Source organism: Dermacentor andersoni, chromosome 5 (genome assembly GCF_023375885.2).
Source record: "Dermacentor andersoni chromosome 5, qqDerAnde1_hic_scaffold, whole genome shotgun sequence".
NCBI lineage: Eukaryota > Metazoa > Arthropoda > Arachnida > Ixodida > Ixodidae > Dermacentor > Dermacentor andersoni.
The window spans coordinates 139,451,138-139,464,212 of record NC_092818.1 but is presented as its reverse complement, the minus strand read 5'-3'; the positions used below and the strand labels follow the sequence as shown (position 1 = coordinate 139,464,212).

The 13,075-nt window shown below is 45.9% G+C and overlaps 1 long non-coding RNA gene across 1 annotated transcript in view; it reads right to left on the bottom strand.

Moving 5' to 3' along the window:
* LOC129385083 (uncharacterized) overlaps window positions 1-3,289 on the bottom strand; it is a 102,513-nt gene extending 99,224 nt beyond the window's left edge. Inside the window, exon 1 of the long non-coding RNA XR_008612630.2 lies at window positions 2,758-3,289. This is a non-coding gene — a long non-coding RNA (uncharacterized lncRNA). The remainder of the gene's footprint in view (window positions 1-2,757) is intronic.
* Between the last annotated feature and the right edge of the window lie 9,786 nt (window positions 3,290-13,075).

Below are 13,075 nucleotides of genomic sequence, written 5' to 3'. Positions count from 1 at the left end.
GCAATACTCGAACGCAAATATAACGTTATATCCTATTGCAGGCATGTTTAATACATGAAACGTCTGCAGGATCAATGAAGCTAGATGTAGCTGGAAATATTGTCATCTTTAGTTGAGCGGAAGTACATTTAATATTATATTGATAGGGAAAGGCCTTCGTCCTGCAGTGGACATGAAAATAGGCGGTGGCGGCTTCTGTTGTTGTTGCTGCTGCTATGATGCATATTGCTAAAGCACATTGCTTATCACGACGTATGTATCCGTCAACAGTCATCAGGGTTTCACGCATGGTCTTGTCATCGAAGGGATAACGGTGCGAACAATCACACCCATTCATTCATTCGCTTTTCCTTTGACTAGAACGGGGAGGTCACACGCAACTTCACCGCGCCTATTTGAAATCGACACTAAAAAGAAAACAAGTTGACCTGTATTGGTAAATTACTCTTCTACAATATACCAAAAAAAGCAACTCTTACGGTGAAAAGAGGCTTGGCAAGCCAGAAAAGAAGCAAATACGAAAGTGGAGTATAGTATACGATGCCGCCTTGAAGTTCCCTCGCCAGCTCGCCGTGAGGTCATCGATTATAAGAGCGTCTACTGAGGTTTAATTATATTTTTTTATCGGTAAAGATGGACTATACGTTGTTTTATATATTATAGCCACACAGTAAACTTATCATGTTTCAGGAATTTTCACTGCGCTACGACGACCTAGGCATGCATGACAAGATGTTTTATCCTAATACGCTTAATGAGTAACATAAATGTTGTTCGTGGTTCAAAATTGATTTATTTGGTGGTCGCAACTTTTGCGCAATATGTATAGTTATGTTGTGTACTTGCAGTGTATTACATGTGTTATGTGTTCTGGCTTTTCAAGATATCTGTTTTATGTATGCTTACGTCTACTGAACTCATGCACAGAACTTTGCGATTCATGTACTACTGGACTGTATATTTTTTATTCATCCAGTGTTCTACTGATTGTCATATTTCGTGTTACTATTCTCCCTTTTTAAGCAAATTTGTTTCATTTGCCAAGTGACAAGGAGTAGCCGGTGCCACCATAAAGGCGCCAAACTCTCCTAATATTCATTTCAATAATAACAAAAAAGATCTTTTGAAATCCGTCATGTCACACTGACGTCCCGGAATCCATGGAGCTTCGATGCAAAATTAAAAAAAGAGAGAGAGAAAGAAAAACAATTTTATCTTCTACTAATGAACTTATTAACGAAAATGTAGCTTGGGAAGTACACTTTGCCACTCTAAACTGTCTCTGTGTTTATACATTTAGAGCTTTATTAAGAAGCACCGTTGGTACTTCTGCCCGCTTAGCACGGAGCACAAAAGGTGCGATCATTCAGCGCATCAAGCTTTACCCAAGACAAAGGCACAATAAAAGTTCTCACTTTCTGTCCCCTTATCTCCTGTTTCTGTCGAGTGTACAGCAGCACGCGCGTATACCTGCCGTTGAAAAAAAAGTTCGCAAAGACGACGGAGGCCCGATTAAGCAGCGAGCATTTCTGTTGCTGAATGACTCGCCTTGTCTGCCTGAGGAGAGTTCCCTTGCATCATTAGCGGCGAGCGCGCTCAGTAGAAAACATACTCTTAATTTGTTCGTATACTATATAATTACTGCATTGCGTCTTTGCCAAGACGAACTAAAATGTGCAACAGTCATTAGCGAACGCACAGTTAAGCACGATAGGCTATGGCAGCGCGATTCGAAACAAGGACGTAGCACAGAGTGAACAAACACGAGCCATGTTGTGGTGCTTGTTCACTCTGTGTTACGTCCTTGTTTCGAAGTGCGCTGCCATATTCCGTCATGATTAACGAACTAGCCCACCAGTACGCCTTCCACAGTTAAGCTTTTTCCTAGATGAAGCATATTATGCATGTGTCACATTACCGTTTCGCTAATGTTCGCTAACAATTTCTCAACGAAAATCATGTTTCTAACTCATCGCTGCTAAGGATGACATTAACTCCACGGTGCCTGCCCGAAAGCACTGCGTCTCTCGGCTGTCCCAGTGCCTCAGCCGCAAGGTGATACAGCCTGTATAGTACAAGGCTAACTACTTAAACTGCTTCGACATGCGACTTTACCGCCTCTATGATGTATGCGTCCTTTGTCAACGTTCACGCTGTCACACCAACTATAGACTGGTCGCATGCTTTACCGCATGCTTTGACCGTTACCACCTTACACCCCCATGTGTTCCCTTAGGCACTATTCTCAAGCCTTGACTGTGCGGGATACTTTCGCATTTGCGCACACACCACTGCGGCGACATCCCGTCAGTCCACCTGAAACTGCGCGACGCCAAAATAGCCCTGGTGGGAGACTCCTCTCTCCAAGCGCTGTCGTCATGTCCGGTTCCTTTAGATTCAGCCAATCCTAAGCTTATTCGTCTTTGCGGCCCCCTTTCGAGGGAGGGGGATGCTTTACTGCGACGCGTCTTGCAGGCTCAGCATCCGAAGCGGCAACAATGGTAATACGGCACACTTATAACAGCCGTGACAGGTGCTCCGCGGGGTGTCATCACAACCAGCCTTAGGCAATTCGAGCGTCGGGTGCTAACCTAACCGTAATGTGCAGCGATCCTTCAGTGGTAATGCCTCTATAACATTGTAAACACCCACGTCACAACCACCTTTTTCAGCAGAATTTGCGACGCCTGCATGCAGATGCTCGTTCAGAGCGGCTGTAGAGTGAACGCGCATGTCGCTCAAGCAACGCCCACTCACCGGCTGCGCGGCGAGGCAGTGGCGACGACGAAGCCCACTGATTTCGAACGACGCCAGAGATGCCGCCGACACGCGCTCAAGCGCGCGTTTCCGAGCCGTCCGTGAAGCCGCCGCCGCCGCCGCTCGCTACGACCCGCGGCCCGATGCAAAACAAGCCAGCCGCAGCGCCATCTTTGAATCCGGGAGCCGCCGGGAACAAAACCCGGAGCTCTCGTTCTCTCTCCTCTCGCTTCCCCGATCTCGCCCCTTTAGTAGTCGGCGCATGGAAGGCGCTCCGTCTGCAGATGTTCTCGTCGGGACGCGGCAGCAGCGGCTTCTCGCATCCGGACCGTCGGCTTGCCGCGGAGCCTCCTGGTAAACACACCGCCGACTCGGGACATTCTTTTCGGCGGGAACGCCGACGCTAACGTCGTCGCGCCGCGCGTTCTCAGGAGGCTGCTCCCCCTGCAGCACGGCGGCGGCACTGTCCCGGGCTGCGCGAGCGACAAATTAGGAATATTAATTAGACCGCGCCTGCGTGTTCGAGCCGCGCGCTTTCCCTCTCCACAGCGCGCTCCTGCCGCAGCTGGCGCCGGGAACTGCCGCGCGGGGAGGAGAGGAGCGGTTCTTTGTCGATGAAGAGCGCGTAGGCCAAGATATCGATCGTCCACGCGGGTAATGCAGAGACACGGAGGAGAGAGGAAGGCACAGACGTGTAGGCATTGTGTAGGCAGGAGACAGTTCGCGGCTAGTGGGAAGACTCTTCTTGCACTTAGGGCCTGCGAAAGGGATGATCGGAACGTTCTCGGTCTTATCGAAACTTTCACCTGGTCCCGTGATATCCTAAGTTTCGTGTCCATGTAAACGGAGCTTTCTATGGTTTGGTTCAGTGCTAACTATCGCTTAGCACCATTTTAAAGTTCGATCCTTGCTCCTAATCTATGAAATAGGTTTCCTTTTAGGCTCCGAGTACAGATGCACCTTGGTGAGCGCGGTAATGTGTGAACGAATTAAAAGCGTAAAGATAAATGGCTCGCGCCACTACATGAGCACCACGGGCGATAATGTTGGCGCGGCTTGATTGATGTACTGTTGGCAGCACGGTCAATCAACCGTTTTCTTAATGTGACTAGCATTTGGAAACTTCACCCACTTTGCAGCCTCTCTGCATCTAACCTTTCAGGCTAACTGTGGTGACTGGTATGTGACGTTGGGTATGTGTCAATGGGTGTGTAACGCTCTAAATGACAAAAAGAAAACGGGTCCTTTAAAATTTATCCGGTGCTGGGTGCGGTCAAATCCGTGTCATACATATTCTGACAATTTTGTTTGAATATGTATTCAGGCGCACCACACGCGCACTTCGGGACGGCGCCGCTAGATCCCGCGGCGTGCCCAGAGGAAAGCGCGAGAGGGGAGCCCAGCTGCAGCACGCGCCTGATACATGACGCGTTTCGGCGGTGGCAATGCGGTCTGTGCCCACATTGCTTCACTGATACTCGCTTTAACGTCGACGTTCATCGTGAGACGAGTATTGCAGGAAATTTGGTGTGTACAAAACTCGGAAAACGTAATAATCTGAATCAGTTCTCATCTGCCAGCAGGGCAGATAGCGGTGTGTCCCCAGAACGATTAGATTATAGGAGTGGTCCCTGCCGTTAATATTAAGTGACTCATTGGTTGATTGATTGGCTGAATGATCGATCGATTGACTCACCAAATGGGTTTAACATCCCAGACAATGACAGTACTGCGAGGGACAGCGCGAAGAATGATATGGAGTAAGGTATGGAGGATAAGAAGTGCTCCAGGTAAATGTTAACCATCTGCGGTTCTCTGACGTTTATCTTTCCGTTGCAACTTTTTCCGTGAATAAGTATAGCAGGACAAATATTTATTAGCAATGAATGTAGATTTTCCTAATCGCTTCGTTGCGAGCATACGTAACTAAACTGAAGTTACTTAGCATGCCATCCACATATCATGTATTGAAAGCTCAAACGCAAAGTCCATCCCCATCAGCCCTACTCTAATGCAATACGCTTTAGCCAATGTGACGAGCGTCACTGCTCTTTGCGTATTCGATGCACGGAAAATTACCGCCGAAAGGTCAGCACCCTCACTGTGGAGCACAGTTCGCGCCAAAGGTCACATCTTTATGAATGGCGACAGTGAAAATAAGCGGAAGACGATGCGTATTCGCGCCGCTGTCTGCTTTTGTGACGTGAAAGCATCCGCAAATTTTCTCGTGAATCGGACAGCTTGAGTACCACGATTTTCAGTATTCAGTGTTAAAGGGACACTAAAGCGAAACAATAAATCAGTTTAGACTAATGAAGCATTGTTTGAGAACCCTGCAGGCAGTCATTTAAAAAAATTGTTTGATTATTAGATGAGAAACTGAAGGTACAAGTATCAGTATTTGAATATCGCGCCATAATCCCAGCACCGGTACGTCAGCGTGACGTCAGGGATTCTAAAGTATGTTTTCGCATTTGGGCCGCATTGGCTGGATAAAGGTTCCCGAAACTTGCCATGTTTAATATTTGGTTCCTTTAGAACACAGTGTAGTCAATCTGTACCGCTATATATAATTAGTAGGCCCTAGAAGATGCCATCAAAACCCGACACGTCACAGCGCCCAGGGCGTCGCGACCCGTATTTCGTTCTTGCGCTTTTTCTGGCTTGCCAAACGTCTTATCGTTGTAGAGTGGTGCTTTTGGTGTTGTAGAACGGTAATTTGCTGATGCAGAAGAAATCATTTTCCACTTTGGTGTCTCTTTAACGACTGTGTGACAAAGAGATGGGGCGCCGTGCGTCTAGTCAGGACATCGAAGCACGTCCGGTTTGCAACCCTTCAAATGGGGAAGGTAATAAGGTGCGAAAAGACAGAGCCTACACTTTATACTCCAATGCGAAGGGGCAAAAACAGACCGCAGAATGCTGCGCATGCAATAAAAACTGTTTTGCAGATGTTTCTTGCCAGCATGCCTCGTTATGAAGCATGATGGTACCTAAGCAAGGGAAAAACCTTATCAAGACACTCAGAGGCGCACCTGGACCCCAAGCACATGTCCATTTAACGAACGCGCGCTCATTCCGAGTTCGTACAAGGGATTGTGTCGTTTCTTATCAGGAGTACCGGAAGGAGCCAATTTCCATACTAAGCGGCATCCTAGAGAGTTACCAAGTCGCTATAAACATGCTCAGCAAGAAAAGCGGCTAATCGCACTTTATTTGCTCTATAATAAATACTGACCACCGCAATAGTGTAGGTCCACGGGCGATGTTCGTGACGTCCTCCGTCGAAGCCCTGGCGTCCATCACATTGCTGCTTTTCAACCACGTATTCATACACTGTAATTACCAAACCCCCTAAGAATCTCCTCAGAAATTATTAAACGCGCTTATTACTTCAAGATTTAATGATTTACTTATTTGCTAACATGAAAAGAAAAGTAAATGTCTAAGTGGAATTATGAATAAGGGTTAAAAATGGACACATATAGAATTATCGTTATCCTTCCTTTCTGTTCCGTTTATCCTTGGCCTTCATTGTCCAAGACCTTCAAGTCATCAAGGGGCATCTGCCCAGAAGCCTCTACTTTTCTTTTCATAGCTGACGAGTCATTAGCGTTTTGTGCGTCTTCGCATTGTGCTTTGGCTTAAGGCTAAGGCCTAAGCGCTTGGAGTACTGCATGCACTGCTCGCCAAGTGTGCCTTTTAAGCATGAAGCGCTTTTAGCTCCCGTTGTCGGCGAGTTTCAAGAAACTTTGAACCAAAATTTTGAGCCGTTATCCGGGCACTCAAAAAGAGAATGAAACGATAAGTCAAAACCTAAGACAATCCGGCCTTTGGCCTCCAACCCTTTGTACAGAACCGCATTACATGCGCTAGTTACTGCCCAAACAAGTTACAAAAATATTGCTTCCGAGTTCTTCCTAATGTTTGTTCACAATATCCCTCAAGCTGTAACTTCTAGTACGCTGATGTTCATTTGTCATTTCTAATAGCGGTGTTCCAAAGGCAGATAAAGAGCACTACGCACTTGATTGTCATCTTTTGGCGCTGAGACAGGGTTGCCTGTGCTCTTTTCAACGCCAGCGGTCCGTCAGTTCCGCGGCGCGTCCGGCCAGTCCGGCCAGTCCGGCGCTTGCAATGAAGTTCTTGCAATGAGGTTCTGCCTGTGGCAGGAAACTATTGCGTCCATATGGACCACTCCACAGTATGGCGTGGTGCGGTGTGGTGCGTGTGTGTGTGTGTGTGTGTGTGGGGGGGGGTTATACCGTTGCGAACAAGCACTATACCCATTTTAACGTTGTGGTTAGTATCACCTCCACCCAATCTGCTTTGGCGGTAGCCATTTCATGCTTACATCTACTCTCGATTACGGGAGAGCCAGCATTTTTTCTTTTCAGGATACTTCCACATCACGTCGTGCATTATCCAGTTCTAATGAAAGTAATCAGCAAACGAAAGGTGGGTCATTGGAGAGCGCGTCCGGCAGTCCGCCATATCTGCCTCTGCGCTGTGCACCTATAATTTCAATCTGTGCACTGTTGGATTTTGCGTCGTCCTGCTTCGAAGCGCAGTGAGAGGAATGTGATATGGAGCGCCTCCAACCTCGAGGCAGCTACGAAGAGTATGCCTCCATACCCCTGTAGTAGTGTGTTCGATGTTGGAGCCACTTCTAACCGTTACGATGCTCTCCTCAAATGCCCATCGTAACCAGGAGCATTCACAGCACCCTCACCTGGCTCTAGTTATGGGCAGCAGTAGCCCTTCATTACACCAAGGTACGCCGTCTCGTTTCTTCACTGCTGAGCAATAACGGTGGCTTGCAGCAGGGGACTGCGTTATTCCAGAGCAGAGAGAATGGGATAAAGCATTAAGAACCGTGCCGCCCGTTTCATTCGCCCAAATTATTCTCATCATTCTAGCATCACGTCCATGAAATCAACACTAAATCTGCCTGACCTTTGGTTACGTCGCCAGTACTTTTGTCTCTGTCTTTTTCATACAATATATTACTTCAACCCTTCTCTTAAAGAAAATATTTTCACCACACCGAGTTACATCTCGTCTCGCATCGACCATCAACACAAAATTGAAGTGCCATCGTGTCCAACTAACGTGTGCCATTCTTCCCTTTTGTCAAGAACAGCCATTGAATGGAACCGCCTTCCCGCCTCCACAGTCTCAATTTGTGACACCACTAACTTCAACATCGCCATTCAAAGTGTCTTATAGTTTGATTTTTTATTCTTGCCCTGTACTGCAAATATTGTATATTTTCACCACTACTTTCTATTGTGCCTACTAGGCTTTGAAAGTATGTATATTAAATAAATGAATAAGTTAATTAATTAATTAATTAATACGTCGAGGCAGTACAGGAGGCGGTATAAAGGCGGTCCGCCAGTGCAGTGCACCAGGCATACTGTACTAGGCGCGCTATAAGCTTCCCTGCAATGCTCTTGTTGTATGCAGTTTTTGACGAGACTAAACGGTGCCTCGTGTTCACATGTTCCCGCGCGTTTGTGGGCGTGCGCTTTTCTTTCTCTTTCTTCGCTCACCATACTAGCCTGCCATAACAGCTGATCGCTGCTTGCTAGGAACACGAAAACAAGAAAAGATGGTGGCGGGAACGATCGCACGAGCCCACGAACTCGCATCTTGTTTCTCTTGGAAGCGCGTGGTGCAATCAAGAGACGGAAAGGCGGTAATATTTACACGATTAAATGGCCGATTGGCTAATCTATACTAGGGGAAGTGTGGAAAAGTTGACAAGGAAGGTAACGAAGATGAGGAAGAATTCAATATCGTCGCACACTCTGTGAAGCGACACGACGATTTCCACAGTCTGTCGCGAAGTTCCAGTGCTTTCAAGACACGGAGCAGAGTTTTTAAGGCCGCTCGGTGCGACGTCGGTGTAGGGAACAAGGTGCAAGAATTATGTTTTCTGAAAGCAAGCGGTGCTAGAATGTGTTTGTGCCGTGTATACAGAGAGCGATTTCCTTTGCACATCGAGAGACAGCATTCACACAGAAAACACCCGATCGCATTTCCGCATTCGCGAACTTTACATATGCCGATATCGTGATGCCGGTGTGAGAAAAGAAAGACAGCGAGGGAGGGCTCTTTCGTGCACACTGGAAATGTTTTGACTAACGGCACGCCTATAGCAAGCTAGCAGGCGCATTCGCGAATGTACTCCAAGTAATGGACGACATAAGAGGCAATGGCGTCTGCCCTGGTCATCCCCGCGCTTCAACGTCACTCAATATGGAATACAAGCAGCCTCGTTCCAAGACCTTGATGTATAACGAAATATCACCAGCAGAAGCGTTTTCTTTTAATGGCGTACTTAGAAACACACAAACAAGAAGAGACCAGGAAGGCGCATTTACGTACACTTGTTGCATGGTTACCTCCCTCATTGCTGCCTAGTGAGTTCTGTCGGCTAACTTGCGAAATCCGCTAACAAGATAACGGATGGCCAATGGCGGCGAGGCGAAGAAATTGCATAACAGCGAAACGTCACGGCTTCAGCTAGCCGTTATGAGCATCTATTCTCGTGGAATTGTACCTTCGTTTTGGCCAAGACAAGCATCCATAGTTGCTAAACTACGGCTAAACAGATACGACGTTTTATTTTTTTTTCCCGTGTGCATGGTGGTATTCAAGAAGGTTAAAGAAAAACTACTGAATTGGAGGGAGCGCCCATCAAGTGAAGCCGCCGCGTCGCCATCTTGCGGGGGGCAAAAGCACGCCAGTCGCTGCCCTCTATGTGTTTCCGGTCGTCGTATTCTGCACAGTATCTTGCGGATCCCAAAATGTGCTAGCCCTCTGGTGTTTTTAGGAAAGTTGACGTACAAGCAGTTGACTTGTTAGCGTTATCCTCCTCACTTAAATAAGGTTGCAGATTAGCATTGCCTTGCTCTGTAATAAAGGAAAATTTTATATTTTAGGCTAAAAGGAAACGGCTGCCACCAGTTCCGTGATGCAATGAGGATGCTAAAGCCCTGGCAACACCTACTAATAATGAGGATAATAATGAATGCTTATGTTTGTTACATGTAATGCTATTTCTCATTCTACATTTTCAGTTTTTAATTGCTTTTTGCTCTGACAGTTTTCATGACTGATCAATTTCTACACTGCATTAAAGAAAGTGCATAAACGCCAATTATTGCGTGAATGTTTTTCTACTTTGCGGTAGCTGCATATTCATGCCGATAAAATGGGGAAATGCTCCAGTATACGGATATCTGCGATTCGGCGACCTCCAATATGGCTCGCCTCATAGCCCACAATGTTGCATTAGAACGTGTAAATCCGATGAGCAATTAAAAACCGCTAGAAAAGTCCGCGAACAGCGCAGACGCTTGGCGTTCCGCTTCTTGCGGAACGCCAAGAACGGAACGCGTGACTCAGCAGAATTTTCAATCTGAGCAGGCTCCAAAAAGTAAGAATCCCCCTCCTCCAGCAACGCTGAGAAGTGAGAGCGATGTCGATGGCCCACCTCGCAAATTGTGAAAGCCACACATCGTTCTGTTTTCACAGGAGTGAGCGTAACTGTGATTAACAAGCTACATTTTGGCCTTTTCAGCCACTTTTGAAAATAAACAGCTGATGGAACAAGTTCGCGTTCTTGTACAAACGTTTCTTATATTTGTACAGCATTTTACCCCAAGTACACACCTACGTCATGGCTAGCTTGCCCAAGTCGTCGTTAAGTCGATCGATGAGCCAAGCCAACTCATCGAAAACGAAGGCGAACGCAGCGCCACTTTTCTGCTTACTACAAACGTAGAAGGCTTATCTGCACATTGTAAGCCAGGAAAAACTTATAACAAAAAGTACACTGCATTTCAATACTAATAAAAAGACCAGGAACCGCTTACACAGTAGGTCACGTGGTGCACCTCTTATGCAACTTCATGTTTTTGCCGCGTGAGGTGCCAAAGGTAATTTTTCGCAACATTTAGTGGTGAGTTGAAGATATAAATCCACGTTCAATGAGAAAAACATGGCTCGTTTTAGCCACTACGACAGGGAATCATTTCATCAGCGGGGTTATCTCGATTCACGCTCTGAGCGGTTGTCTGTCCTTTTAAAAAATGGTGTGCCAACTTCAGATTCCAGCGAGCTTAGCACGAGCGCGAGGCAAGGCCCGAAAGTCCTTGAATGTATCATTAGGACCTGCGTGTTTTATCACATCCATGACATATCTACACAAATCTCAGCGAGATCACTTGTTCAAAAGAAAAGCATGTCCGAAGGAACTATATTTATGTTATTGGCATCTTTGGGATAGAGATAAATAGACAAATTTCTGTAGAAATGAATGAAGGGTGGCAAATCCGCTCGTCAAGGGTGCACCTTAATCACTTCAAATTTTCGATAGGCCTGATCAGAGCTTTACACAAGTGACTCAGAACTTCCAGTAAAAGATGGCGGAGGTAATGTATTAAGAAAACTAATCATTACGATTATGGCACATTGGTATACAAGTCTAAAAGGCCAACCATGCAAAAAGGACATGGTCACACTTCCAACACGCATGTGTTGTCATTCATTGAACCATTTTCTTGGAAAAAGGCCAACAACAGCCGAACATTTCTCTTCTTTTTTAAACAATCTATACTCCGTTTCATACATGCCAGGCAAATGCAATAGATGAAGGCTAGAAATACTTCTCCCATTTCCCATACGCCACCAGAACATAGTTCGTCACATCTGAAATATATTGCATTCTTCATGTAATCCGACGCGAAATTAAATTTAACACCCATATCTTACAAAATATGACGTAATGATTACATGGAAGGCGTTAAAATTATGAAAATATTTTATACCGAACGAGTGGCGTGACGTGTTTCTGCCACCAGTGGCTTCAGCGCATAGCTTGCGCTCGCATACCAGATCTATATGGAAGAACAAGGGTGCATGAATAGTACGTAATTTGACGTAACCTTACACCCACAAGTTCCAGCTATAACATAGGAAGTAGCTATTGCGTAAAATGCTTCGCAGACCGATAACTGCCCCCAGAAAGGCGCGGAGACTTCGACGACCAAACTGTATTTCCGTAGCTTCCGCAGCACAGCCTGCTTATAGCGCGAAATGCAGTATAGGTCCTTCAACTGCCGGCGAAGCACGCCACGCTGGCCCAACCTGTTGTAACAGCTCCTACTGTCATTAGCTAACTCTGCAAACCAAAGGACCTGCTGAAGGAAGAACAGCGAGTGAATTCCAGGAAAAAGTGTTGTCGTTATCAAAGACCGCCTGACATCGAATTGGCTGTGTAGGATTAAATTGTGGTGGTGCCGCATTAAAGCTTTAGGACGCTAACGAGCTTCAGTGGGGGACTTACTGCATTCCATCTCTGCGCTGAATGTGTCAAAGCAACATTGTAAACCAAACCGAGAGCACAAGTACTTGGTAGAAATGTGGTCTCACCTTTTGTATCTGTACGCCTCCATTAACGTTCCCATTATGAATCTGTTCATCTTGGAGAGCATCGACACCTAATGTACTTTCAAAGGAAGCTTCCTTCCCTCAACTAATGGCGTTATTTCCCATGAGGCATGTGTCTGTACGTACACACGCACATACCCACTATATACATATATATATATATATATATATCATAAAAACCACTACGGTTAATGCAAATAAGCAATGTTCGACACTTGCTCTGAAATTCGGCTTAGTCGGCGACCCTATGGAAGCACGTAGAGTGGCCTAGTTAACCTTTAACTTGTCTATGCGCAGTTATTTTGTCGCCATTTTTTTTAAACAGTAATGGGACTAAATGTGCTTTCGCAAAGTGATCTGAAACGACCCCGCAAAGAGAAGTTAAACATTAATTATGCAACGATACGGGCTTCCTTGAAGTCGATGACGAATCACATTTCTGCGAAAGTGAAGTACATGTTTGCACTAGCCAATAACTGTAGCGGTCTTTGTGCTACTAAGTACCTTAGCGAAGCAGAGCTGCTTGTTGCAAGCAGGTCTCCAGAACGAGCTTTTCTCGGTGCAAAAAGTGCTTGTATCATGGTCCTGCGTCAAGAAATGATATATCCGAAGGCCCTACGAGCTTTTTTTAGTGGACAGTAAATTGATAAATTCATTACGAACAATAGTTAAAGTTGAATTTTATTTCCCTCGCCGTTCACACGAACTGTCCATGCTTGTTCTTGTGGTCTTATCTCTTCTTCCCTCCATGATACACGAACTTCCTACGTTAGTGTTTTGACGTCTGTCATAGAATTTCGAGTGTCTTGTATTTTCAGTATTTTTTAGCCTGTTGTTGTTTCTTACATATAATTTT